Source organism: Prionailurus viverrinus, chromosome A1 (assembly GCF_022837055.1).
Source record: "Prionailurus viverrinus isolate Anna chromosome A1, UM_Priviv_1.0, whole genome shotgun sequence".
Lineage (NCBI taxonomy): Eukaryota > Metazoa > Chordata > Mammalia > Carnivora > Felidae > Prionailurus > Prionailurus viverrinus.
This window is the reverse complement of record NC_062561.1, coordinates 127,599,494-127,605,592: the sequence shown is the minus strand read 5'-3', so window position 1 is coordinate 127,605,592 and position 6,099 is coordinate 127,599,494. Positions and strand designations below refer to the sequence as shown.

General features: G+C 45.6%; 1 long non-coding RNA gene across 1 annotated transcript; it reads left to right on the top strand.

Moving 5' to 3' along the window:
• Positions 1-531: 531 nt before the first annotated feature.
• On the top strand, positions 532-5,706 carry LOC125175926 (uncharacterized). Its single transcript, XR_007156071.1, has 3 exons — positions 532-618; positions 4,943-5,043; positions 5,594-5,706. It is a non-coding gene; the product is annotated as an uncharacterized LOC125175926 (long non-coding RNA).
• Positions 5,707-6,099: the final 393 nt, after the last annotated feature.

The following is a 6,099-nucleotide window of genomic DNA, read 5'->3' as shown; positions in this document are numbered from 1 at the left end:
AGGTCGTGATCGCATAGGTTCATGGGTTCGAGCCCTGACAGTGAGGAGGCTTTTTGGAATTTTCTCTCTCCTTCTCTCTCTCCTTCTCTCTCTCCTTCTCTCTCTCCCTCCCTCTCCCTCTCCCTCCCTCCTTCTCTCTCTCTCTCTCTCAAAAATAAATAAACTTTAAAAAAAGAATATGGGAGCAGAGACATTGTCGCTAGTTCCCTAAACCTCCTCAGTCTCTCAGACCCTATGCCCTCGTGTTGGTGTGGCCAGAAGTGTGTGGTTGTAGGTCTCCTGAAAGGGAGAGAGAACACTGGATTTCGGGGCTGCCAAGGAGAAATGTATCCTACTATTTTTTTTTTTTTACTTTCCTCAATTTTATCTCATTTATTAAAACTGTGGTTAAAAGGCTAACAAAATTATATACTCTGGGTGCCCTGACATCAATGACAGTAAACTACCACTTGAGGCAAGAGGCAAAAACAATAAAGACCACTCTGCTCATTGTGTGTGTGTTTTTTTCTTTTTTTCTTTTCTCAGAGCTAAACCAACTTGAAAAAGAAGACTGCTTTTCTTCTAACACCACTGGTTTCCTGATCTCATTGTGGACATCCCAGAGTGGCCGGGAATGAGGTCAGATTCAGGGTGGGTGATGAAGGAATTTTCCAACAAATAAAACAAGACCCAGCACTGGCCTATATCCAAGGGGCATATCCAAGACAGTATGGCCTATGTGGTCCTTTTTTCCCCTCTCATGATATGGTTTCTGAAGGAGGGAAAAGGTTGTGTGGTTAAGAAACAAACAGCCACCAGTGCCCACCCCTCCAGAAGCAACGGTATATTTGAAGATTTTTAAAACATCAGGGAGAGATCATCAGGACTTCTGAGGGAGAGATGATTGTTGCCTGTCATATGCATATCTACCTGCGCACAGTTCCACATTTTTACTACAAATCTCCACAAGGGGATGTGAGGACAGGGCTGTATGACTGGGGAGGGGGCACCCTAATCAGGGACATTAGCAACTTGGCACGAATTCTTGCTAGGGAGTCAATGGTACTTTAAACAAGACAGATTTTTCTTAGAGAGAGGTCCAGCAAGAGGAGCGGGGAACACCCAGTGTCAGAGGTCAGGGGGACGATAAGGGAAGGGAAATGGAACACACACAGCAAGGGCACAACCCAAGCAAAGCCAGATGGACTTCCCGTGGGCAGAGCCTGGAGGACTGGATGCCAAGTTGAGAAGGCCAGTGGCTGCTCAGACGGCATTTGCAACCAGAAGTCAATGAGTTTGGATGGGAGGCCAACAGAGTGGTTCAGCCACTCCAGAGAATGACAGAATCCCACCAGAATCCTTCCACCCCACATATAGGAGTGCCACTGCCAAGATTAAACCAGCCAAGGACAGGAGTGTAGTGACAGGATATGCTGGTGAGCGAGTCAGGGGGATAGTCTTCAATTAAGAAACCTCCCTTATGTTTATGCCCTTGGAAATCCACAGAAGCAAAGAGCAAGACACTTGTTCAGTAAAAACCTTCAGTCCGGTGGCAACCACTGTTCTGGGCTTGGGGTCAGGCTTGAAATCACTTTAAGAGCCTAAAAGTTGGAAGTAAAGGAAGGACAGGATAGGGAGAACCTTGAAGTCAAAAATTACAGCTGCATTAACACATAGATGCTTCTGAAAATGCTAATAACGTCCTGAAATCCAGCGGAGGAAAGACTGTTTCCCAACATTTTGGATTGCAGAAGGAGAGGGGAGGGATTGTTATACCAGAGGCTGTGCCCAAGAAGGGCTTGGGGGTGAGTAGCAGCAGAGTGGGGCAGAGAGTGTGGGACCAGAGAAGGTCAGCACCCTCGGAGGCTCAGCCTGGGCACCTCTCTTCCCTCACCCGAGGGAGAACGTACACATTTTGCCTGAATGGAACTGAAACAGGCTGCAGACAGCGCCTTTCTGAGCTGCTGTGCCATTTGGAGATGAGTGTTGCTCTCCCTGCCCAGGCCCTGGTCCTGAGCTTCCAGATTTGTCTTCCAAAACACACAATGGGTGAAGTTCCCATGGGTTTGCGCCTCCCAGCAGCTCCCTCCTTTTCTTTGCTGCTGGGGAATGCAGAATGGTGGTGCATTTATGAAGTGGTAACCATGATTCAACTCTTACCCCCCTTCTCTTTTTCTCCCTGTCTCTGAGAGAGTCCACATGCACGCACCACCTGCTTCATTCCTGTTACAAAGTATATCAGTGTATTTTCAGAACAGTCTTAGACGAATGAGTCCTGACGACGGTGAAGTACTATAGCTTCAGGAACCTGAGAAGCAGAGACAGTTCAGTGACCGATTCCAAAACCCTTCGCACAGAGCCCTGAGCTCAAGGTGGACATCCCATCTGTAAATCCCGTGGGCCTTGGCCTTTGGTTTCAGGTTTTCTCTGAGGTCCTGTATTTTGCCAAAGCCAAGGGAGGATGCAGGTGCAGGGCTGTGTGTGGCGGCTGCCTCTGCCTTTCCAGTCTGACCAGACACCTCCCTCTAGTGGCTGTTCCCAGAACACTCTTTAAACGTCCAGCCCACCAAAAGTAGGAATAGGTAATCCCAAAGACAACCTCTTTGTGAGCTCTTAGGTCTCTTTTAGATCCTTTTGTTGGTAATGGTAATTGCTAACTTTTTGGAACACTTAATGCGTGTGGGATCCTAGATGTATTAATCTCTCACAGTTGTCTCCCCATTTTGCAAATGAGGAAACGCAGGCACAGAGAAGTTACCTGAAGATCACACAGATGAGTCATGGAGCAGGATGAATCAGAACAGCCATATTCTGGAGCCCAGGCCCCAGCATTGCCCCTTTCCCCCTTCTTAAGCCCTGTACAGAGCCCGGGATGCCAGCGTCACCACTTCAGTCATGTGGCCTTAAAGAGAGGGACACAACAGAATCTGCTACTAGTGCTTGGATTTCTTTGTGAGTCACCATGTTAGACGAACTTGCAGCCGCATGCACTGCCAAAAGATGGTTCGCTTTACAAGATCAGCTCCCTGGACGAGGTTCTAGGCTTCAATTTGCTACTATAGAAAAAGACATTTTCAAGTGTTTTTTAATTCTTCAGAATTCTCATATTCAAAATGTGAATAACACGTCATTCTTAAATTTCCCCCATAGATAATAAGTTCTGTAGACAAATTTAATGAATCTTTGTGTTATGGAAAGACCTTCTATTAAATAAAGACCTGAAGCTACTTTTTTCCTGTTAGTTGGGAAGTTGGATTCCTGAGGTTTGAAATTACACTGCTTTGGAAGCCAGAAAGAATCAGGCTTGCATCTGGCTATGGCTCTTAGCAACTGTCTGACCTGAGAGACACTTACACTCTGGATTCCAGTTTTCTTATCTATAAAATGAAGGAATTTAACCAGATGAATTTTAAGCCCCCTGCTAGTTGGAATATTAGGTGTTGGTGGGTTGTGAGAGCAAAGACATAAAAAAAAAATAGCATAATGATTAGAAGAGTTCATGAATACCACTCCTGTGAGTATGTATCATATGGTCTACTTTTTAGATATGGATAAATTACACTCATTATTATTGAGATCCCTATGTGAAATGGCATGACTGGCTTGGGATCCCCAGTAAGGGATCTCTGGGTACAAATGAAATTCCCCCTATTTGGTCTCTGAGCAGTTCGTGTGAACAAAGAGAAATTGGGGCACATTTTTCAGTCCTTTGGGCTGAAACACTGATGTGCACATGACCACTTGTGTTCTCTTGTACACAGCAGAAACCCATAGTGTATAATATAGGTGACACATTACTTTAAAAGGAGTTTTCTCCTTTTTCTTTTTCTTTCTTTCTTTTTTTTTTGTTCATTTTTTAGTTTGTTTCGTTTGTTTGGTTTTTATTAGACATAAGTTTTCTTCTTGTTCTTAATTGAGTCCTTTGAAAGGAGCAGAGCCCAGGGTCAGAAATATGTGGCTATTCATGATTAATGTCTATACAATGCTAGCACAAGAAGTCAGGACCAGTTTCTCCTGCAGCCACTAACAAACAGAATCAGGCCAGGGTTGAAGCGAGGAAGAGGAGGACATTCGGGTCTGGGCCCTCCTGTAGACCGTGTACCAACTAACTCTATTTTCCTGATTTCCATGTGATCAGCTTTTATAAGGATGATTTTTAGAAGTCAAGTTAGATCAACTTTAATGACTGGAAGCAGAGAATGCATTTTTTTTTTCCCAGTGCAGAATGGGAAGCATTAAAATCAAACTTAACCTGTGGTTCAAAGATAGGAAAAGAAGTCAAGAGAATCAGGCAGGCTTCAAACGTTAATGGGTCCAGGAGAGGGCGGTATCACGCATGGTTTTCACGTGCCAGTAATAGAATCCAACACTGGCTTGGTTAAGCAGAGGGGTCTCAGAATCTTTGCAAGGATTGCAAAATGAGGCGTTGAGCCTGTGCATCTAGGATCTAGCTGTGCCTTCGGGCACCCTCCCCGTAATGGATTAATCCTCCTGCTTCCCACTTTCAGATTCAAACTCTCACATGGGTGCCCCCTGTTGGTGGAGCTCAGGGTAGGATGCCTCTCCCCTAGTGGCAAGGGAAGCTAGGAAGGTGAGCATTGACTGGGCTTCTGTAAAGAAAGCTGTCTCTGCCTCCTAAGAGGTGAAGGTGGGGGATTCTTTAAACCAAAAATATTAGTTAAGTTCTTGGCAGTCTCAACTGACGCAGGAGTTTAATGAAAAACTAATTATGAGGGTGCAGAGAACAATAAGGGAAACCAGCAAGTTCCTGAGGGCTAGCAAAAGTGGGAGGCCATTACCATCTGATGTGAAAGACAGGTAATGTTAATGAAATGTAGTGAGACTGGTAGCTGTAGGAGTTGTGGTCTCATGCAGAGGAAGGCAGCCACTCCCAGCTTGTGTCTTGGTATTGGGGAAGCTGGGTAAGTAAATACCCTAATTCCTCTCTCTTCCCGCTTTGCAGTTTCCTGCTGGAGCCTCCCATTGACTGAGCATTTAGAAGCCAGTGGTCCAGGGAGTCTATGAGGCAGTCCATGGAGGTCAGGCTTGCAAGTATAAATCAAGGTAAGGAAAGGTAGAGATTGAGGACATGGAGGGGCAAGTGGAGGCCATCCAACACTTGGGAAGAGTGATCAAGGGTGACGGCTGCCTAACTATCACCAAGAAAAAAAAAGAGCAAAGAGAAGAAAATGTTCCTACCAAGTCGCGGGAAAGGGGCCCAGATAGAAACACGCACCGTGCTGCTGCTGGCTGTCTCCTCTTGGAGTTTCCCACACCAGCTGTCTATTTGTTGGCACATCTTACCTTTCCTGTTCTTTTACATTGGTTTCACAAAAACTGTTTTAATGGTTTCGCCTGTTCTTCTCTTAGTAAGTTTTTCCTCTTTTACATTTGCCCTAAGTCCCTTCCCCCACATTGTCTTCTCCATTACAATTTTATTAAAATGAAAAGTGCCCTGGAATGGGAGTCATGTGTCCCACGTTCTAGTCCTGGCCCAGTCTCCTTATGTTACCTCATTACGTGGTGGGAAGGGGCTAACGGCCTCCCCACTCTGCAATCTGGACTAATGTTGCCTCTTTTGTCTAGCAAGGCTTCATTTCATTTCTTTATGCAGCCATCCAAGAAATTTACTGAGGACCCACTATGTGCCTAACAAGGTGCTTCGTATTGGTGATACAAAGAGAGGACACAGTGACCCAGCCTTCAAGAATCTTTCAGCTTACTAAGGAAGATAGATCTTGGGTAAGTGTGCTTAATAGGGATACATGGTATAGAGAAGTCATAGAGAAGTATAGTGCTGTGACAGGGTGCTGTGACCGCACACAGTAGGGCGAAACAGACCTTGTGTGCATATGTTGGGGGGAACCAAGAAAGACTTCCTGGAGGAAGCATGTGGGCCACATGAGGGCAGGGATTTCAGTGTGCTTTGTTCCCTACCCTATCTCCAGGGCCTAGGAGAATTCCTGGCACAGAGTAGGCACCTAGTGAATACTGTGGAAGGAACAAGTGAATGCAGTGACGTTTAGACTGAGACCTGAGGGATGGATATGAGCTGTTCTAGTGAAGCAGCAAGGAGGACAGTAGAGAATGAATGAGCAGCCTGATAACAGTCCTAAGACA